The sequence below is a fragment of the Mauremys reevesii genome, linkage group 2 (assembly GCF_016161935.1).
Source record: "Mauremys reevesii isolate NIE-2019 linkage group 2, ASM1616193v1, whole genome shotgun sequence".
Classification (NCBI taxonomy): Eukaryota; Metazoa; Chordata; order Testudines; family Geoemydidae; genus Mauremys; species Mauremys reevesii.
This window is the reverse complement of record NC_052624.1, coordinates 197157220-197180833: the sequence shown is the minus strand read 5'-3', so window position 1 is coordinate 197180833 and position 23614 is coordinate 197157220. Positions and strand designations below refer to the sequence as shown.

Below are 23614 nucleotides of genomic sequence, written 5' to 3'. Positions count from 1 at the left end.
CACTCCCCAAATGTGGAATTTTCCTGAAAACTTTCCCCACTCCAAGGCCTAGAAGGCTCAAGGATCAGTTCTGGACCAGACAGTGACAGGTATTACATAAAAATAACTGCTGATATCTTGCAGCCGTGGGATGTTTATCCCATTGGGGAGATTCACAGCTTAGCACAGGCAGATGCAATACTTTCTTTTAGCTCAGGAAGGATCCAAATTACTGGATTTTAAGGATGTGACACTTTTAGTTATACAGATGCTACTTTAGATCATGATTAGCTATTTTAATAGCGCCTTCTGACTTCTGCACGGTCATACGATAACCTTAGCACCTGCCTTTATGGGGGAGACAGAAGAATATCCTCAATGAAGTATTTTAAAACTCACTAAAACATTGCTCACATCATTTTTCGGTAACATATATGGCCCATGCAGAATACAGGATGAGGTGGTATACAGATTTATCTATGCTTATTTGGGACGGTCTGTAAAATGTACTCATGGTTTTATTACTTCTAAGTAATGTTTCCATCCCAAGCTTCATACTGGTAAAACCTTTACATCCCATCATTTATTCCATACACATACAGTTTGTGTTACAGTTCTCGGAATAGACTAAATATTTTGCTGGAGATAACTTCCCTCACTTTAAAAGGACTTCAGTAGAAAAGCAATAATATCACAAAGTGTCCATATGCTATAAATAAAGTGTAAAATTCCACATTAAAGCTGTGTATATATTACAAGTGCCTTAAGAACAGTGTGAAATATAATTAGAACCTTCTTCTGAAGCATGAAGTTATGAGTAAATACATGATCTTTTTTGCTTGAAGTGAGGTGGAAATACATTTATCAGGACATCCTTCAAAATATTTAAATTCATGACATCTGACTTCCCAGTCGCACTTGTATGACTTGATACTTGCTCTTTGTCATCTTTCCTCCCGGGTGGCCCATAAGGCTTATGCCTTTGTGTAGACAAAACAAGAGCCATAGGATTAAGAAAAGGGTATTTGGAAAGAGGTTTTAAAAACAAAAGAAAGAAGAAAAATAATGCATAATTACACGTATGTAATTTAAATGACATGGTATGATCTAAGCAGTGCTGTTTTCCAGACCGGGTCACGTTGGTTGGTAAAGGCAGAGCCAAACTGTTCTGACCAGTCAAGAAGTGCAATTACTTTTAATTCACTTTGTCCAAAGTGTCTTATTGCAGTTTTAGATAGATGCCTTTGAAAAAATGTTTTTAATTTATTAGAACAATTTAAAATATATTATTGTCAATTTATTATAATGAAATAAAACAATTCTGTGCGCTTTGTGTCCACTCTTCCCCCCCTTAATACTCATTCAAGTGCAGCTGCAAACATAATTCTGTTTGAGATGGCTGATTTGGTGCGTAAAGACTAATAATTTTCTCTCTTGTTTACTTCCTCCCATCTCCCTGGTTCTTGTGTCATAGCATACCTTTGTTAGCCAAGAAGGTCTTGGACATGGCTCCCTCTGGAGAGGAGTAATGAGTGCTGTTCCCAATACTGGTCACAAGCACTCCCTTTGACTCTAACAATAATACTCCTGCTCTTTGACATTAAGCGTTTAAAATAATGGTTCATTGTGTGGAAGATATCATTCCCATTCTACAGATGGGTAAACTGAGAGATGGAGAAGTTCAGTGACTCGTACAGTGAGTCTTTGATGGAACAAAGAAGGAATTCAGTAATCTTGACTCTCCAATTTCCTGCTTATCAAATACTGCCATGTCTGATTAGACTCATTAAAGAGAAAATTGTTCTGAGCAATGCTGCTGTGGGTATTATGATGTATCATGACTTCTGTTGACCAATTGCATTTTAGAATATTGATTTTTAAACTCTCAGTTGTTTGAGCAATATACAAAGAGACAGAAATTGGGCAGAACTGTGTGCACATGATAATTGCTAATAGAATTTTATTCCTTTGTGTTATAATTTCTTATGTGACTTGGAGCAATTTACATCAGATGAAATGCTTTAACTTTTCTTTTGACCTGAATCGGTGCTTTCATTAGTGTGGAGCTCATAATAACATATTTGCTTATTTGAGGCAGTGTGTAAAAGGTTCTAGAACTCACGTCCTCAGATTGTGGTCTGTGCAGGGCTGGCTTAATCACGTGCTGTTGGTTTTCATCTTCGTGTCCAGCTGCTGCTTTAAAAGACAGCTAAAATACGTTCATTGCTTTCATTATAATATTTTCCATGCAAGTGGTTGCTGTAGTTGCCACACGGATGAGACTTGATGACAAGTGAGAGGGGAGACAGAGAAGCTGTGTTACAGACTGTTAAGATGTGGTTAGCTCTATGAATTGAGCTGGTCAGAAATTTTCTGACAGAACCTTTTTCCTTTTGGAAAACACTGATTTGTTGAAGTCAAAATGTTCTGCCAGGTCATGTCAGTTTTGACTAAACTTTCGAGAAAAACAGTGAAGATTCTGATAGAAACTTTCCTAGTTTCTTACCAGCTCGTTTGCTTGCCCAGGTTTCTAGGGGCTCAGGGTCCATAGCCCTGGGACAGCCCACCAGACAGGCTGTCTTGGGGCCAGGGGCTCCAGGGCTTCCAGGTTGCCCAAGCTCTCTGGCAGATCTCCTGGAAGGTTGCCATGGAGCCAGAACTTGCAGGCTTCTGGGGAGCCAGGGAGCCAGGAAAGCATATTTAATTTTGCAGATGCCAAAATATTAGCACTGTAGAGAATTTTTTGGTGTTTCCAAGAGGAAATAAATGGACTTCCAGTTCCACTAAATATTTCAAGATTGCAGATTTTTGTCCCAATTTGGGAAGAAATTTTTTCAAAAACCTTGAAATTTTGCATGGAACTGAGAGTCCCTTTCCCACTCTTTCTATAAAGAAGGTTGTTCTAGCAAGCGATAAGCAAGCCTGTTCATTTTTTCCATACTGTATGGAATTTAAACAGATTTTGAGGTAAACAAATTGAGTCTATGCTTTACAGTCTGATATTATGGTATGGATTGTTTTTTCCAGTTTGCCAGTAATGAACTAGACATGTTCATGTAGTATAAATACATCTAGTCATGATTTTCATTTTAAAAAACTATCGTAAGTCCAATTCTAAATATGTGTTGAAAATGTACAGAGTTCTTTAAAAATACATTTGTTTTTTATTACTAAACAAAAGCAAGAATAATATGGAGTGATTCAGGATGGCCCGTATTTAGAGTTCCTCTTACATATTTTTTTCTTCTGATAGAAGAATAGAAAAATGGTATTAGGTTGATATTATAGTCATAGTAAATTGGTTCCCTTTGCAATTTTAAACTAGCACAGTCCATGCAGCTTTGCAACACCATTGCATTGTTTTGAGACAGACAGAAATAAACAAAGACTTATAGCTAGAGACCAGCTGTGTATCACTTAGCAACATCAATATTTTTGTGCACAAATAAAGGTCTCCTACTTGGTGCATGTTGAAAGTAAGTGTGTGTGTGGGGGGAGGGTGTTAACATTATCTGCAGACGGATTGGTTTGTTGATGACTAGTCAGTACTTAATTTGGCAGTCTAGACATTTCGGTCAGAGAGAGTGAAAGGCAGATGTCTGAAAACGTGAGAAGAGATTTTAAGGGACACAGGGACCTTTAAAGTAATTCTACATCAAACCTTTAAACGTATTTTTGCATTTTAAAAATATGACGATTTATTGAAATTCATGACCACAGGATTTAGATTTTAAAAAAAAAACTAAAATACTTATTGGCGAATGTTTGGTGACTGGTATATACAAATAGATAAAGCTTCCTTGGGGACCACATGCCAGCACACGATAGTAAATATAATGAATGGCTGTCTGTCTTTGTAAAAATGTGAATTCTTAATGTATATGAATTAATTAGAACATTTTAAAAATAAATTGTCTGAGTTTTAAATGTTCATTCATATGATGTTTAAGCACAGTCAAAAATACACGGAAATGTCATCCCACAGAGCATAATTTTAGTGAAAATGGAATTTACCAACCAGCTAAATTTTCTTTAAAATCCTTGTGTGTGCGCGTGTGTGCTTGCATGCACTCTTATGTGTAAGAAAAGCTCAGTCCTGCAGGGTGCTGACCAACCTCAGTGTACATTAATTTCAATAGGAGGATGGAGCCCCAAATTGCAAAATGCTAGTACACCTCTATCTCGATATAATGCTGTCCTCGGGAGCCAAAAAATCTTACTGCATTATAGGTGAAACTGCGTTATATCGAACTTGCTTTGATCTGCCGGAGCGTGCAGCCCCGCCCCCCGGAGGGCTGCTTTACCTCGTTATATCCAAACTCATGTTATATCGGGCCACGTTATATCGAGGTAAAGGTGTATTTACATGTTTTACTACATGCAGATATAATGGGACACATTTTTCAGCAGTGCCTTATGTGTGTTTGTGCAAATGAGGTAGTCAGTCACCCCAGTTCTGATTTGCATGAACAACTGCTGAATATTTGTATTGTGGGTGAATGTTTAGAAGCCACAGATAGAAAAAATGGCCCCATATATATATATCAATGTAAAATATTTCAGTAAATCTCCATACTTTCCTTGGTCATAATGAAAGTCTAAAGCTCTCTGCATCCTTCAGTGGGTTAGGACTTATCCTTTGAACAGTTATTTAGGTGGGAAAATGTTATTTGATTAACCTGAATGATATTTTTTCTGTAATAACATTATTTAGAATGTTAGAGCTCGAGAGAACTTTTAATATCTCCTGGAAACCTGCTTAACTTTCTTTGTTTTTAATTATTAAGTCCTAAAATCAGAAAGCAGCAACCACCCGAACCGGCCCCAAGTCATCCCTCTCATTTCATTGTCTCTTTTTTTCTTTCCTTTTAAACTTTGTCTAAATTACCTCATTAACCATCTTGATGTTCAGTGACCTGTTGAATGCATCATCAGATGAAGTGTAGATTTGCAGTCTAGCACTGCAGAAATGGGCTTCTGCAGCAAATCAATGTCTAGACGTCAATTGAAGCACCCAGTAGGGTACCCTCTCTCCCTTAATAATCCAATAAAGGAGTTGTCTTCCCTCAGGGAAGGTAGATTTGTTATTTTTTGGTTGAATATTCTTGGTTGAATACTCTGACTGTCTGTGTCCATTTCCTAGGAGGAGAGGGGACCGTGGTGTCCTGTTTCCAGAGGCCTACAATGACTACTGCAAATCATAATAATTATTCATGTGTATCTTTCCTGTGCAACACTTTAAGTATGTGAGAGAAACATTTACTGTTCTGAGTTGGAAGTTATTCTAGGTTTGAAATGAGGTTACAGATCCTGACAAAAAATACAGCTCTGAGTTAGGTCCAAGACAAGCCTGCCAGTGGGAGGTTATAAATTATTTGGAACATGCCACCTTAACATCTTGTTACAAACTACTGAAATTTCAGCATCAGGCAATGACAGATTCAGAACTTCGTGGAGATCGCTTCATGCCCTCAAGTCACATTGATTCTTCTGTGGTGTTTCCCGTCAGTCGTGGACAAGCAATGCACCAGATTGCTCTAACCATAGAAAAATCCATAGGAAGGGGCTTTACAGTTTTCCTCAAAAGCTTCTCTCCACTTTCCTCCATCAGGTTAGTCCCTACACAGAACTGGCAGTGGATTCAGACCCCAAAACTGGGGTTCCTTAATGCTTTCTCCATATTCCTTGCTTCTTTACTCAAGACCTGTGTTGCTGACAGGGTCCACCTGCAGCCCCCATAGGGTGTGTCTAGATTAGGATAACGGTGTTTTGAAAAACACTTTAAACCCCTAACATAGACAGGGCAACTTGTGTTTTGACATGACATTTTGACTAGTTGAAGTGAACCTCCTTGGGTTGCTTAGGGTTCTCGTGGACCCACTATATTAAAATACAATTTGCCCGTGTCTGTGCTAGGATTTTAAAAAGTGCTAGTTGCAGTGCTGCTAGCTCTTGTGATTTTATCGCAAGCATCAGGGTATTTCATGTGTTTTTTGAAGTCCCAGCTTCTAGAGTCAAATGATCACCTGAGAATCTCTCAGCTGTCATTTATTTTTTTTAAAAAGTAGGTTCTTCTTCGGGTGATGGTCCCTATATGGATTACAAACCTGGGTGTGCATGCATGCAGTAGCCATCATAGTTACAGAAGGGGTTTATCTCCAGGACCTTTAAAACATTTGAGGTTTGCAGTACTGTAGTTAAAACGTGTTCGCTGCCATTGCTAGCTCATTTTTAAAAAAAACACCTTTTATCGTAATCTAGACATATCCTTACAGAGGAGTCAAACTGCATGGCTGGGGGTTCCTTCAAGTTCGGTACAAACTAAGCTCAGATACATTAGGGGTGATCTGTCTCCCACAGGCTCTAAGAAGTTAATTCTCTTGCATATATTCATGGAGCATTCAATTAAGAGATCGTGACTAAGTACTTTGTACACAGCCAGAAAGGCTAAAAGGTGATATCCTCATGTTTTGTGAGCTTTTAGGATGTGTGATGTGAAAAGACACCTTTTTTTTTTTTTAGATCGGTTATTGACACCTTTGAATCTTTGTATTCATATTGCTTTGTGTTTCATCAGAAATGGCGGTACTAGCATTTGAACTATAAAAGTGTGTGTTTTTTAATGGTTTCCATGGCTTTATGAGCGGTTGGACAGGGTATATTATTTAGTTTGGTTAAACAGAGTAGTAGTTAATTGAACCTCTGCTTTTAACTGGTCAGCTCTAATGTTTGTATTTCCCTATTTGCCACACTGGGAGTATATTTTATTTTAGCAGGACAGTGCCTGTTAGCAGATCTTTCATTTCTGTATTTGTTGGTAAATGTAAAATGTGCTCCTTTATCGGGTCCTTTAACCAAGTATTCTATTAAGTGAGCTCTACAGAATTATTCCTGTTCCCTCCTTTCTTTTTCCTTCTTGCCTGTAGTGTTCCCAGCTGTGGAGTAGCCAGGATTTAATTTCTGTCAGAAATGATACTGCTTCAGCCTTGTCTCTGTACGTCTCCACGGGGAGTTTGAGGGTGGCTATCCCCGGGTTGGTCTGGACTTGGTCCAGCATTTAGTGAGAATGCAAATCCCCTGGAAAGCAGATACCTTCTCTACAATAAGATTGTCTTTATGCTGTGTGTGCATCAGGGAGCTTATGGTAAATTTACATTTGCATTGAAATATCAGTCTTTCCTAAAGGTATCCAATCTCTTGCTCTTTTAAAAGCGTAATAAATGTTCTAATTCTTTTTTTCTTTTTAACAAGAGAAATGTGTGGATACAGCTGACTCAGGGCCTTGCCACAGGAGCTAAGGAGATTATTGAAACTGCTTGATGGGAACAAAAGTTTTGATTGTCAAGGTTTTTGCTCAGGTTTAGCAAATTAGCTTTTGTGAGAGTTGGATTCTAAATCTCCCTAATTTTGTAGTGTGTGTGTGGGGTGGGGGGGAGGTAAGGAGAATAGTTGAGCTTTCTTTTGCATCCTTCCTGAATCCATGGTCAGTTAGGTGAAGTTTGTTCAGAGTCTCCACATCAGCTGTCACGGTGTAGACAGGGCTGGCCTTACCATGAGGCGAACTGAGGGGGCTGCCTCAGGTGCCAGACTCTGGGGGGGCGCCACTAGGACCCAGAGTGTAGAAAATTGTGTCTGCTGCTGGTGCATATGTATTCTCTCTGCTCTAGATGCACAGAGGTGGTGGAGTGCTGTGCTGGAGGAAGAAGGGCACAATAGACATAACAGGCAGGCAGGAGAAAAGGTGAGGGGGAATAACAGAAAGCAGCAGGAGCTGCAGGGAGAGAGAGGAGGAGGAGCCTCTTATGTACCTCTCTAGAACCCCCAAGAGCCTGGACTGATTAACACCAGCTTCTCAGGGAGTTTCCTGTTTCCTGCTGCTTCCCTAAACGCACTTGAGGAGAACAGGCAGTCAACTGAAGTAGCAGGAGCCAGTTAGGCCCTTAAGACGCTGATATCTTCTGTCACTCAGGCCCTGCTACCAGCCTGCTAATTTGTCCCCTTCATCTGAGTGTTGAGAGACACTATAGCTGGCACAGAACAGCAGTCATGAGTGAAAGAAGAAAACACCCCTCTGGGGCTGCATTCAGAAAAAAAAAGAAAGCAAAGGAAGCTTTTCTATCTAAGCAGGAAGGAGCTCTCCTGAGATACATAGACACAAATGTTCACAGTGAGCCTTCTGGCCCCAGTGAGGATATGACTGATGAGGAGATGCCTGATCTTCCAGTTAGTCAGAGTGCAGGTGACCTGGCAGCTACTGCAGCATCCATATCGCCATCTCAAATGGATGTAATCATGCACATTCCTGAAGAAAAGCGTGGTGGGTGCAAGAAACAGCTGCTGCTGAGTTTAGTTCCTAAAGTCTAGATGATCCAGGATTGTGGACCCACTTTAGCAGTAGCCTGAGGGACTTTCTTGTACTGCATGGGCCACAGCAAGTGAAAAACTTCATGTTCCCCAAAGACAATGAAAATAGAAGTTTCCATCCAACACATTACTGGCGTGAAATCCCCAATGGTGACAGAGTGGAGAGGCTTATGTACTCAAAAACCCAGAATGCTGCACACTGTTTTTGTTGCAAACTCTTCCAGTCTAATGTTCCAGCCACATTGGGTTCTACAGGAACAAAGGACTGGAAAAATCTGGCTAGAAATATGGCATGCCATAAGAAGGCAGCAAATCACTAGAGAGCATTCCATAGGTGGAAAGAGCTTGGGATGAGGCTAAGGTTAAAGACCACTGTAGATGATCAGCATCAAGAGAAGATTGCATCAGAGTTTCTTTACTGGCAAAATGTTCTGAAAAGGTTCATTGCCATTGTGAGAATGTTTGCTACCCAAAACCTAGCACTGTGTGGCACTTCAGATCAGCTGTATGCGCCGAACAATGGAAACTTCCTTAAAATTGTGGAGCTGATGGCTGAGCTTGATGCTGTACTCCAGGAGCATCTAAGAAGAGTCACCACCCAAGAAATGTACACACACCAGTACCTTGGAAAAACAATTCAAAATGAGATCATACAGCTACTGGCAACAAAGGCAAACAGAAGATTGTGGCAGATCTGAAGTCAGCAAGATATTACTCTGTTATTCCGGACTGCACACCTGACATCAGCCATATGGAACAAATGACTGTAATGGTGTGTTTTGTAACAACAACAGAACCTAGTGATAATGTCCCTGCAATGGGGATTGTCAGAGAGCATTTTCTAGAATTTATTGGTGTTGATGGTACTACAGGAGCTGGTATGACAAATGTGCTTCTTAAAAAGCTGGAAGATATGGGAATTGCGATAGCTGACATGAGAGGTCAAGGCTACGATAATGGTGCCAATATGAGAGGAAAGAACAGAGGATTGCAGACATGGATCTAAGAGTTAAACCCTCAAGCTTTTTTTGTCCCCTGCAGTTCTCATTTATTGAACTTGGTGGTCAGTGATGCAGCATCAGCTTCTATTGAGGCTGCTGAATTTTTGAATGTAATTCAAAGCATCTATGTATTTTTCTCTGCATTAACTCATCGATGGCAAATTTTGAAGCAACATCTGGGAACATCCTCTCTGACACTGAAACCACTGAGTGCCACATGATGGGAAAGTTGAATGGAAGCGATAAAGCCTATCAAACACCAGATTGGGAAGCTAGATGATGCCATAGCTGCTATTATGGAGGATAATGCTATAACAGGAACTGTTCGTGGCACAACAGTGGCAGAGGGAAATGGAATCACCAGAAACATACATAACTTCAAATTTCTGTGTGGCTTAGTGTTGTGGCATGACATACTGTTTGAAATAAATGTTGTAAGTAAGAGACTCCAAGGTGTTGACCTTGATATATCTGGAGCAATGGAACAACTGGACAAAGCAAAGTCATACCTACCGTCTTACCGGTCAGATGAGGAATTTCAAAACGTTCTGAAAAGTGCACAGAAGTTGGCAGAGCAACTTCACACTGAAGCTATTTTCCCACCCATTCAGGAATACAAGAGTCACCAAAGAAGACGATATTTTGATTACAAGGCACGGGATAATCCCATAAGAGACCCCAAACAAGAATTCAAAGTTGAATTCTTTAACCAGGTGCTAGATTGTGCAATAGAGTTAGTTGAAGACGTTTTCAAGCAGCTCAAGGAACAAAGCAGTATATTTGGGATGCTGTATGATATTCCAAAACTCCTCTCTATACCTGAAGACCTATACCAGCAATGCAGGGCACTAGAGACAGTGTTGACACAAGATGAGATGCGCGATATTGATGCGAGTGATTTAGGTGATGAACTGAAAGCCCTTTCAAGATACATTTCAGCAGGATCAACTCCAAAGGCTGCTCTGGAATATAGGTGCACAAATAAGATGGCCACCCTCTTTCCAAATGCTTTTGTTGCTCTGCGCATACTTCTAACACTTCCTGTAACAGTTGCCAGTGGAGAATGCAGCTTCTCCAAGCTGAAGTTAATAAAAACACATCTACACTCCACAATGACACAGGAGAGGCTGGTCGGCCTTGCAACCATCTCAATAGAGCATGAGCTGGTCCAGACTGTGGACCTTCAGGAAGCAGTTCAGATCTTTGCAACCAAGAAGGCACGGAAAGACCACTTTGATTATTCAAACAGATAAAAATGCCAGTGTTTACTATGCAGACAAGAAAAAGTTACATTTGCTGTTCAGGCATTTGAAAGTTAAGTGTTACTTAAAATTTTTGAACAAGGCATTTTAAGTTGTTAGTTCTCCTTTATTGGGGTAGGTAGCAGAGCACAGCAGTACCATGAGAGGAGTAGAACAGGAAGAAGGCAGAATTGAGACCTTTCAAAGTTTTGGCCCAAGTGAAGGGGAATGGGAATATCATTTGAGCTCCCTGCCTAAGGTGCCAAAATGTTGTGGGCTGGCCTTGGGTGTAGATATTAGTACCACGGAAACTAAACATTAGAGCCTGGTTCAAACAGGTGCTGAGATGATTTCCATCAGCATGCACCCTAGAGCAGGGCTGCTGGGTGTTGGAAAGTCCAATGGGGATCCTTGTGGCACAAGGTGCCAACTACCTTCACTCCAGTAGAGGGCTTATGAGCAACCAGCCTACCCTGGTTTGGGAAAGGGTATGGTCAATGTGTCCTGAGGATGTGCTCATTCAGTACATCACTGCTGCATCCTCTGCAAAACTCCTTGCTGTACATCCTAGTGTTGGTAAAGCTGGTTGAGAATTTTTCGGTGAAACATTTTTCATCTGAAAGTGTTGCTTTGTCAAAACTGAAACTTTTTGCAGGAATGTATCGGTTTGGACTAAACTTTCTCAGGTCCAGGATGGAATTTCTGGTCAGAGAGAGAGAGAGAGAGAGACCCAACCCAGAATAGCCAGTACCCCAGTGGCACTCCCAAATATGGGAGACACAGGTTTAAGTCCCTGCTCTCTTTGATTTGGACAGGGACTTGACCTTGGGTCACGCACATTCCAGGTGAGTATCCCAACTACTGGGCTATGGAGTCAGTCTCTCTCTCCCAGCCCTCCACCGCCCATGAGTATTCAATTATGTATACAAAGTGGAACAGCTTCAACTGGGGAGAGAGAGAGACTCTAGAGGCTGTTGGCTGGGATATGGGAAAAGTGGGTTCAAGTCCCTCTTCTGATCTATTCAGAGGGAATGGGTCTTCCACATCCCAGGGAGTGTCCTAAACTCCGGGCTAATGGTAGTTCTGGGTTGGAGTCTCTCTCTCTCTCTTTCTTGCCACCAACTTGGAAAGTTTTTGAAAGTTCTGAGTTTCATTTTGCATAAAATCAGAAATAAATGGCAAAACCTCAGGGTGTTTTTGTGAAACAGAATTCTTGTTTTCCAGGCAGCCCTAGTTGCTAGTACAGACACCACCTTGTCATGGTGACTCTGGACTGGGGCTAGGTAGCAGGAGAACATGAAGGAAGAAACTGCCAAATACATATTAGCAATTAGGTTTAATTCCCTGTTTAGACATTCTGGGCCTGAATCCCATTGATTAAAAACGCCTTTACTGTGCTTTGGCAGTATATATGGGCTTTGAAGTGATTGTAAAGGGGTCCTTAGTGTAAATGAGAATCAGGCCCTCTGAATCCAAGTTTTATATTCATGTTGTTCAAAAAATAGTCTATAATCATTCTATTTGCTTCATGTGGAGAAACTCTAGGCCTGCAGACAGGCTTACATCTGTATATTTAAAAGATCCAGATAGTTCAGTATACTGTAGCTAATGCTGATTGCTGACATAATAGTGCATCTAAAAAAATCAGCTGAATCAAACTTCCCTATACATAAAACGGTCTGTTGATTGCACTGTTGTCACTCCCTTAACAACCGTCACCAAGTTTTGTTTTCACGTCATACAACTCCTGTCTATTCAAGGATTGTTGTAATGCTTCCAGAAAAAGAAACTAAAGCTCAATGAAGGACAAGTCAGGGCTCTTGCTGACAAAGATATTTATTGTATTAACTCTTGTTCACCAATAGGTGCCACTGTAGTGGAAGGAAAATAATAGTAAGTGATTATAAAGGGGGAGTATGTGTGGGAGTGTCCCCAATAGTACCTACCTTTCTTACATATTGTTTGTCATCAGCACATCTGTAAAAACCTAAACCCCCTCAGTATATGTTGCATAACAGAATTTTTTTCTTTTATTGCATAAGTGTCAGAATTTTGTCCTCTGCAGAAAATTTACACATCCTACATGATGTCATTTATTAATATCTGCGTAAACTAGATCAGTGGTTCTCAACCTTTTTTATACTAGCAGCAAAGAGTCCTGTGGCACCTTATAGACTAACAGACGTACTGGAGCATGAGCTTTCGTGGGTGAATACCCACTTTGTCGGATGCTGTGCTTGCCCAGTGCTCCTGCTGGGGATGGGGGTTGGAGCATGGGGACATCCCTTGCTCCCTGGCAGGAGCACTGGATTAGAAGAGCGGGGCAAGCCCCCATGCCCCGACCCTGGGCGGACAGATCAGGTCGATGTGCCGGGGCTCCATTGGCTGGGACCCTTGGGCACCGGCCCCATTGGCCCAGTGGCTAATGTGCCACTGGGACCCGGTCTCCCTTAGAGCATGTCTAGACTAGAAAAATAGGTTGTGTTTTAAAATATGTTAACTGGTGTGTTTAATTATCCCAGTTTAAATGGGATCTTTGACTGGTGTAGAGACGGCAAGTTATGTTTAAAAGCCTGTTAGAGGATCATGGTCAACCCTATTGGTGGTGTATGGGCTTGGAAAGTTTTGACTTCTTTACATGAGTAGAGGACCTCATTCTCCATGAATGTTAGCCCAACTCTTAATACTGGCCTGATTGTCAGAGATGCTATGCACTCACTATTCCCGGAGAAGTCACCAGGAGATAGAAGTGCTCAGCACTCTGGAAAGTCAGGCCATTACTTGTTAGAGATTTATCTTCTTTAAAAGCATGCAAGTGTGTGAATAGTAAAATGGGATAGGACATGTGTGTCTGAGCATAGTTCAAGCAAGCATGCACATTAAAGTTAACAACAGGCACTCAGCACCTTCAGTTAAGGGATGACAAAATGTGTGTGGTCTAGTCATAGTTTCTTGTGAAGGGGTCTTTTCTCTCTACTTCACAGAGGATTCATGTTGTCTTCCAACTTGTACTTATTTTTCAATTAACTAAATTAAGATCATTTTGAGCCTTTTTTTTTAACCAAAGTGAAAAAGCCAAAAGACTATCACTTCTACCAATTTGTAGCATGTGTGTGTCACGAGGGGAAGGGAGTACTTTCCAGAGTTTTATATAATGAGTTGAAAGCAATAGGAGCTGCTGGGTACAGAGTACTTCTGAAAATCTGGCCACTTAATTCCTAAATGGGAGCTGAATCCTTTTGAAAATTTGGAAAAAAATTTGGGTCCTGAGCACTTCTGAAAATGTGGCCCATCATAGTGAAATATTGAATATCACCACTCTGAAAAAGTTAAGTCATTACAAGATACAAATCCAGGCAGCCACAAGGGCATTGTAGCCAATTGCACAGGGACCTGGACTGGGAGTCGGGATTCATGGCTTTTGTTCCCAGCTCAGCCACTGACTTTCTGTGTGATGTTGGGAGAATCACTTCACCTCTGTGTACTTGCTTCCCCTTTGTATTTAGTCTGTCAGCTCTTTGATGCAGGAATTGTCTCTTGTTATGTGTGTGTTCAGCCGCCTGGCACAATAAGGCCTCAGTATTAGTTGGGACTTGGTGCTACTGGACTACAAATAGTAAATAATAGTAATAGGAGTATATGCTTTATATACTTAGCTTTATGTAAAAATGTTGTGCCACTGAACAATTAAAAAAAATTCTTCAACTTTGTGTATGTATGTAGAAGTATTGTTATGTTTTAAGGTCAAAACAACTAACTTGCTCATCTTCTTTCTACACATGACAAGCTGCATCATCAACTTTTACAGGATGGTAAGAAGACTGGCTTCGGCACTAATCCTTGTGGCATCACAGTGGACACTTCCCACCAGCTGGATACATTCCTCTTTGTTTACAGTCCTTCAACCAGTTTTCAACCCATTTGACAAAGCTCCATGCTCAGATCCAGGCCATTCTCACTGTTAGCTTGTCCACATTAGCATCAGATGTTGTAGCAGGCAGATTCTTTCCCCCATCCTTGTACTTTTCATTTCTGTGGCTGTCTGTCAGAGATCTGAGTTAAAGTGTTGATGATGAAGGTACGGAAGTTAACTGGTTCTGTGTGTTTCCATTCATCAGTTCATAATATCCTATATAATTAGTCTATCAGGCACTAATAGTAATTATACATTCTTATATAGAATTTTTCATCCATAAATCTTAAAGTGTCTTTACAAAGAGAGATAAATATCATTGTTCCCATTTTACTGAATGGGAAGCTGGTCACAGAGGTGAAGTGACTTGTGCAAGATAGGTAAGTTATACAGAAGGTTACTGGCAGAGACAGGATCTGTTCCTAGTCTCCCAAAGCTTCTAGTCCCATTTCCTATCCTTTAAACCATGCTGCCTATCGACTAAAGGTGGTATATGGTATTTTCATCCCTATTATGCTTGATGTCTAAACTGGTAAAAGTTTATGGTTAAAGTTTAGCATGGTTAAGCAAAAAAGTTTGACAACAGGAGATTGTCTAGTGCCCTACCTGAACTCCAAAATGGAGTTTTATCGGAGCCTGCTTTCATTTTCCCTAGTTCATGCTTTGCTTCTTTAACAAATTATATCTGTGACTCCTGTAATTAGCCATAGAGATATCTACTAGGGAGTACAGAGGGATCAATGAATATCTATCACATTTTCCTTCCATTGCTTATAATTTCAGCTAGTCATCTCCTTTAGCTTCCACACTTCCAGTTTCTTCATCCTAAGCTATTGTGGCCAGTGGTCAGTTTTGTCTTCTTCATCTAATTTACCTGGCAACAAAGATTAATGTCAGTTCTCTCCTTACATCATTGGTGTTAGTGAGGGTCCTTAAGAACCAAAAAGACCTAAGCATGGTATAGTTTCCATGCAGTATAGGTATGGTTTCAGTACACATACGCTAGTGAAGTCACAAAGTTTTTGAAAAACCTTTTCATTTTTTTAATAAGCTCTCTTCCAACTTAATCTCATCCCACATGCAGCTGAAGCACTATACTGACTAATCTCATTTGCTGAACTTGTTTATTAAACCGATTCATTGAGTTTTCCCCTGATGCTGGAGATAATAAATGAAGGTGACTCAGATGCAGCTGAATAATATCAAGAAGCTGGAAGTGGGAATCAAATTGTGTAGAGTAAATGGTAGATGTCTGCAGCAAGTACCGATGCAAAAGAGACATTACTCGCCGAGCTAAAAACAGCATGTGTCTTTGATACAGCACCAACAGGGCTGATCCATACGTCTGTTTGTGCCCTGTGTTGGCAGTGGGCCTCTTATGATATCGATCATAGATTTCTCACATCTGATACGCAGTCAGTATTTCAGTCTCCTTTTAGTCACTTCCACCAGACTTTGCTGTGTTTCTGGCCTTATGGAGAGTCTTACAAGACTTCTCAACACAGCCAAAGGCTAAAAGTCTTTATCTGTCTAATACTGTTTAAAAGATGGCATCATAGGCTTGTTTACACAATGTTGTTTGGTTTTTTGTTTTTTGTTCCCCCCCCCCAAATGTCCCACTTTTGGGACATTTTATTACTACTGGTTGCAACAAAGGTGGGAGTGTTAGTGTAGACGAGACACACAGCCATCAGCCTTTTCAGCACTGTATTGGGCTCTGATCAGTGATCAGCTAAAGCTATTTATGTTAATGCTTCCAGTGTTGCTACCACCAGCAGGGTTCCTAGTTCCAAATGTAGAGTAGATACCGGGCATGCCTGATAGATAGGCATATTGACTATAAATTGTCATATTCCGCCTATGTTCACGCAGAGCTCCCACTGACATTAATGGAAGTTACACAAATGCTTCAGGGGAAGAATGGCTCTGGAGTTAGTACTTGGAACATTTTGGGACTCTAGAATTTTGGTGCGCAAGGTAATTTTCTTCTCTTAAAGTTAGCCCTGCAGGTCAATGATAAATAATCATAATTTTCGTGTATAAAACAAACTTCATCCTGAAGTATCCCAAAGTGTTTTTACATATGGCACCAGCTTTAGGTAGAAGGCAGCTTCCAAGTGGACATTATAACAGTACAGCAATCAAGCGCAGAAAGGTGAAATTTTGGTCAAGAAAACTAGGCCAAACTCCCACGTATGTGAAAAGAACCACGAGATCTTTATTGTCCATGCAGAACAGAGAGTGCTTGCTTCAAAAGTCAGGAAATGGAAACATTAAGGTTGTATGTGTAACCCACACACCTCCTGGGTGTGGTGTTCTGTCCCATCTAGTGGCACCGAGACCACTTAGAGAGAGAGAGTCTGCTCTACATCCTTTTAGCTCGTGCGGTAGAGGCTCATGCACTAAGCTCCAGAGGCCCCAGGTTCAATCCGCCCACCAACAACCAGGGTCTGTCAGTGTTACAAGTGGGGGCTTAGCCAGGTTTTCAACTGGGTAGTCTCTGAAGCTCGGGACGCGCTTCCTCAGCTAGGGAAGTATGTAATGCACACACCTGCTGGGTGTGGTGTTCTGTCCCATCTAGTGGCAACGAGATCACTTAGAGAGAGAGATAAAATAAGTCTGCTCTACATCCTTTTGGCTCATGCACTAAGCTCCAGAGGCCCCAGGTTCAATCCTGCCCGCCGATGACTGGGATCTGTCGGTGTTACTTATGCACAATCAAATTTGTGTTGTCTTGTGTGTAGGTATTATAGTATTGTTATTATATAACCAAATACTATTTCCCATGTATACAGTGTGTCCTGCAAATTTTATCTAAAATTTTAGATACATATGTATACCATAGTATCTTGAAATATTTCCCCATCCTTTTCTACTTACACTAGTTCAATCTTAATAATGATTCTACAGATCTCTATTGACTTAGGCCTGTGAAGTGCAGAGCACCCACAAATGCCCTTAGCTATCTTGTAGGACAAGTGATAATTTTATCAGAAACCAGATATTGTTCATTGTTTTCTAGCATCACCACAGCTTTCCTTGGGTGTGATACAGAGGAAGAGACAATTCACTACAAAGCTAATTTACATGCATCCACATGTGTAGTTCATCTTTCTTAGGTACAGTTAAGCTTATTTAGCTGCAAATTTATATGAACTATATATGCCACAAATTTTCACTATTACGGTTTGTTGTATGCTTAATCTATAGTAAACTGACAATAAATTTTTTCTGTACTTTGTCATACAATTTACTTTTATGGATACTGCTTATCGGGCATACAAGGAGTAAGTAATACACACTGCTGGAAGATGCTATGTGTGTATCTAAGATTGTAGAAGAAAAGGTGTGATATTTATTCATTTATGAGGAGTATTCAAGAAATCCTATTTGATCGTAATATTAAAGTTTATTGGAATTCAGACTCATATGGGGCCAGAGTTAAGACTACAAATGCAACCATAACAGGGTCATTTCCTGGCAAATGTGTAAGCATGAAGCCTTAATGTTCTCTTGACATACTGTTTTTTCCCTAATGGAATTTGCTAGGTTTTCTGAAAAAACGTTAGGGAAAAAAAAAATCCATAACACAGAAATATTTCTCCTAGACCCCCGCTCCCATTTACATGGTTTGAAGGCAGGAACTCTCTCTCATATACGCATACTCACGATTTCATGCACCTAGGGCTGCTAACAAATGGTAAACCAATGTGAATGTTGCATGTTTAAAACATCATAAAATATCTACCCACAACTGAATATTTTTACTATTTCAGTGACTTCTGAATTAGTTTTATTATGCTCTTAAATTTATTTTGTTCTTAAATAAGCCAAATGGTATCTCTTCTTTCCCCTCAAAATTGTCTGTGCTCTGAGCTGGGCCCTTATAAATGATCTGAACTTGTGGAAGTGGCGGCGGGGGGAGCTTTCGGAAACATTTAGCTGCCAAGTTTCCTGTGCTGTGATCTTAAAATAAACCAGACTGGGAAAATAGGGGAGGACTTTCACCAACTGCTGCACTGCATGTCAGGACTGTTTTTACTTGATCTATATTGGCTGGCGAAGTTCTTTGTGAGAAGAAGAAAGAAACTCACCCCCACCCATTTCCTCTTTTCAGTCTATTTTGGGACTGCCGTGAAGTTCACAGTGTACTTTCTCATCCAGAGCAGCACATTTATTTTTTTATAAACTCTTTCTGGTAAATCATGTTCTTATCTTTGGGGAAGCGGGGCGGGGGGGGGGAGACCTGTGGTTTGAATGCCCTATTATTGTTCTCCATGTGTGCATATGTTGTAAGAACACTGTCACAATCCCACTAAAGGTCCGTATCTTTTTGCTGACCAAGTCCATATTGAAACTTTGAAGCCTGGTGGATTTACATAGATAGCACTCACTAATGCTGTTGGGGGTGTTAGCATTCTTAAAAAGAAAGAAAGAAAAGTAGTCATCACACCTAATGAAGAGCTAGTTCTTGGCAGAGCATTAGGAACTTCAGGGGGTTGTTTAATATTCAGGCTACATATTCCTAAATAGTCTGTGCATGTTTGAAAAGTCACTGCACAAACTTGCATCATTGCCCCATTTTTGTAGTGACCAGAAGCCTGATTCTGATGTTTTTACTGTTTTTACACTGCTGTAGGTCTCTGAGTTCACTGAAGTTATTGCTGATTTAACACCACTGTAAGAGACATCAGAATCACATGCTTGGTATTTTGCAGGCAAATTCTCTAGGTATCAGTGGGAGAACAGACTTATGAATGGTCTTGACTTTATGAAATAGACACTTAAAGTAAAACTTGCAGGTCCTAAAGGTGACCTGCAAAGGTGGATGGCCTGATGTGTTTTCATATTAAAAAAGGAAAAAGAGAAGACGAGAGGAGAGGAGATTTCTGCATGTTTTTTTGTTTTTTTTTAAATCTTTTTTTCAATAGAAAATCAGGTCTTATCTATTCTGGGAGCCTCTTTGGTGACTGGAATGCTAATGACTATATGACATCACTCAAAGCTGAGTGAGAAGAGAAGGGCTGTTTGGTTTTGTTAACATCTGTTTAATTCTAGTGCTTAATAAATACCTAGTTGAAAAACTGTCTTTGTTAAAGTTTCAGCATCCCTGACCTTTTCAGTTAAGCGGTGAGAGATCATAATACCCTGTGACACTCCCCCCCACCCCCCATTAAAAATGTCCTCAGGAAAGACAGAGAAGACCTGATTTGGCATTCCTGATGTTTGTGAAGTTAAAAAAAAATATTTTTTAAAGTAGGGAAAGAAAACATTTACATTTTCTTCCTACATCATAATAAAGCAACTGAAGCAGGGATGCTGGAACAGTTTTTAGTGGGGGAGGGATAGGGGGTGCTGAGAGTCACTGAACCAAACTGTAAACCCTGTATATGATGGAAACCATTTCAAAACCCGGGTGCGGCAGCATCTCTAGTGCCAGCACCTATGAACTGAAGTGTCCTAAAAATAGTTTACAGGCCATCTTTAGTAGAGAATTCCTTATTATCAGGCATGATGGAGAATGTTGAGATTTCATGGTTCTTCTACATTGTGTGCTATTTTACAGCTAGCTATCTTGAAGAGCAGGTGATATTGACACACTCATTTTTAAATCTTTTGCACCATTTTGCCTATGAATGTAATTTCATATGACATGGAAAATAACTAGTTTGGCATCTTTCCTGGGAGATTCGGTTTCTTTATTGTTTTTACGTTAGTTCCTCCCCCACCTGATCTTTTTGATCAGGCTTCAATGCACTTGGAAAAAAGTTTAAATTCTAAATTCAAGTGTGTCATCCTTGGTCTTGCTTAGTCTGTATCAAAACCTTAGACAAAAAGTTCATGTTTTACTATTAATACATGAGAATATTTTGCAGCTGTAGTGAGTTGGAACCAGTCCTGATAGTACATTCATCACATCTGTGTCCTTCTGGTTCTTTTATCTCATCCCTTTCCCCTCCATTCCCCAAGCTGAGGCACATTGCCTAGAACATCTTATTACTTTCATTATGGTGGCAGGCCTCCAAGCTTCTCTTACTAGTCCTCCTGTGACCTGAGGAGTTAACATCATTCAGAATGGTTTGTTGTTGTTTTTTACAGTAACATAGCTTGTTTTTCCTACAAAAATGTGGTGCTTTCATTGTTCCTTATGTCCCAGGATCCTGTTCTGTACTCTCTTCCCTAAAGAATACAGAGAGGTCTAAGGAAACCCCTGGGAAAACTCAGGGAGCTGATGGAAAAGAAAAACAGACGATGGGCTTTCCAAAACTGTCTTTCCCAATTGGTTATTTGGGCAGGCAAGAGTGGAACTAAAGCCAAAGATGTTATATAAAATTAAGCTGCTTTGAAAGAAAGTACTCTGTGATTTTGTTCACTATTCTGCTGTATAATGTCTTCCTTCTAACCTCCACACCAAAGGAACTATGCTATTGTAAAATGATATTTTCCTGTCCAGATGGTTTAATTCTTTTGAGGTAGCTAATCTACCCCTGAGGTCCATCACTCTTAGAGTACCACACCCAACCTTAGAAACAAATACATATCAATATTTCTCGTTAGGGTGTTTGTTTCTAGGGCACTCTGGGGGGCGGGGGGTAGATCATGGGATCAGATTGGCAGCAAGGTGCAGAAGGAGAAAGGAAACGTGTGCATAAAACCACATGCATGATCCTGGAATTTCTTTCTGAGGGGGGAGGGAAACCTCCCACTTTAATGATCCCAAGCAGAGACAGTATATCCCAGCTGATGCTGTTTTATGTGAGAGGTTATTGTAAGCAGCTGAAGCACACAGAGTCATAGATTCTGGGATGCATCAACATCTCAGCCAGTGCCAGTCTGAGAGCAGGACCTTCTCTAATGCAGGCACTGTTCCAGGGTGCACGGGATAAAACAGGATTACATATTTACAGCCACAACAGCCTGTTGCTAGAGCTTGCTACCACTGAGCAATAGTTCCCATTTGTAGTAGCTGGGTCATGGCATTGGCATAAGCTGCTTCACACAGCTGGGCCGTGCCAGCGCCAGATATGAGTCTCATGGCATAAGATGACCCCAGCTGTGCTAAGAGGCTCATTCTTTTCTCCGTTTGTTGTCAACAATATGAAAGGGGGCTATACGAATACAGACTGTTGCACACGCACATTCACACTCACACACACACACACACACACACACACACACACACACACACACACACACACACACGTTCTGCAAATACAAACTTCTTCTCCGCATGGAAAGGGAGTGATTGTAAAGGTTTCTTGTTAAACACCTGCAGTTGTCCAAGCTGCATATTTTGTTCTCCATAAGGGATTGAAGGGGGTTAGGTGGGTGTGGGGGGAAGGAAATCTGTTTTTTCCATTTCAGTTCCTCTAAGGGTAAAACTATTTTGTGCATTGAGATCATATAAGCAGACTGTTTTTCCGATGGGTATCATTTTGTTTTAGTTGGAAATACTGAAACAGTACAAGTTACAGAGAGGTCAGCAACCAGAGCAGTACCTTGTATTTATGTGTAACGTATCCAGTTGAAAAGGTCAGTAATTCAGGTTTTCTAAAAGTTAATCAAAAAGTTGCTGTAAGGTATATGAATGTGCGTGTATTATATGCATACTTCTCACAACGACTTTATACGTTTATAATACTTTCCAAAGTGTTTTGGGAATTTTTTTTCAATTGTTAGTCTGAGAAGGGCCTTTCTCTTAAAAGTGTAAGAGTCTCTGATTCACAATCATCAAATAGCGTAGCAAACTGGCCTCTTTTTTTTGTATTTTTAAAGGTAGACAGGATTTTCTATCTCCAGCCTGTTCTTTCAACATTTGAATCAAAACTTCATTCACAGGGTTATCCTTTTGATCCAGTTACTAAAGTTACAGCAGCAATATATAAACTACATACAACAATGCAAATAAGGAATGTTAGCTAGGTTTACATTGGCCAGCATCAGGGGAGACAAAACAGGGGAAACTTGGGATGGGGGTTATTATATTGTTTTACTTCAGCAGTGCTATTCCAATTTACATCAGCTCAGGATCTGGCCTAGAGCAGTATTGCCAACATCCAATCTTTCAAAAATCATGAGCCAGGCTCCAAAAATCACAAGATTTGGCTTAAAAATCACGAGACTTAAAGAGGTTTTTTTGTCTTCTGGGTTTTGAACCTTTGGGATATACTGAGGAGTTTCAAGCTTTTCTCTGCAACCATGAGGGCTAGAAACTACTTGTTTTTAAATGAAAGCTGCGATTCTTAAGAAATAACATGACTCTAGGAGCTGGGATTTTAAGAAAAATGGCAAATATCATGATGTTCATGATAAAATCATGAGTGTTGGCAAAAGTACTCCTGCATGAGTAGAGGTTGTAAAACTGTGTTCATAGTGCCAAGGGAGCCAAACAAATAGACTAGTATGTTGCTATTATTAGGAACCATAATCCAATGGCCTGATATGTCAAGTGGGAGTAGTAGGTGCTAAGCACCTTGTAGGATCAGGCAAGGAATGGCAAAGGATTTTGAATGGGTATGGGAGAGTTTGTGTTACAACAGAGAGAAATCATAAAATAAGCTTAGTGTTAGGCTATGTCTACACTACAGCTTATGTTGGCATAAGCAACATAAGTTACCCCCTAGCAACATAAATTACACTGACATAAGCACAAGTGTGCACAGCTCTGGGTCGGCTGGGGAGCTTCTCCCGCCAACATAGCTACCGCCACTTGCAGGGGTGGTTTTATTTAGGATTGCCAACTTTCCAATTTCTGAAAACTGGACTCCCCTGCTCTGCCTCCTCCCCCTGAAGCTCCACCCTCTGCTTCACCCCCTCCCCCAAGGCCCTGCCCTCTGCTCGCTCCTCTCTCCCCCTCCCCCACCCTGCACCCAGCCCTGGGACTGCCGCACTCTCCCCACCCCACCAGTTACTGGAGTGCAGGGGAGACTTTCTCCATAAGCTACTCACTCAGGTCTCATAACAAGTCCCTGGAGGAGCTGGGACTAGAACCCAAGAGTCCTGACTTCCAGCCCCCACTCCCCTCCCAGAGTCAGGGAGAGAACCCAGGTGTCCTGGCTCCCAGCTCCTCCAGGCCCCCAACGCCGAGGCAAGGGGCAGTCCCAAACATGCCCAGG

At 40.8% G+C, this 23614-nt stretch overlaps 1 protein-coding gene across 10 annotated transcripts in view; it reads left to right on the top strand.

Moving 5' to 3' along the window:
- The window catches only part of LDLRAD4 (low density lipoprotein receptor class A domain containing 4), a 234892-nt gene that overhangs the window by 157920 nt on the left and 53358 nt on the right, over positions 1-23614 (top strand). For 4 of the 10 annotated variants that reach the window (XM_039525323.1, XM_039525326.1, XM_039525324.1 and 1 more), the window contains one exon: positions 21944-22031. The exons of the other annotated variants lie outside the window; for them this stretch is intronic. The gene's annotated coding sequence lies outside the window, so the exon portion shown is untranslated. The remainder of the gene's footprint in view (positions 1-21943; positions 22032-23614) is intronic. 10 annotated transcript variants of the gene reach the window in all.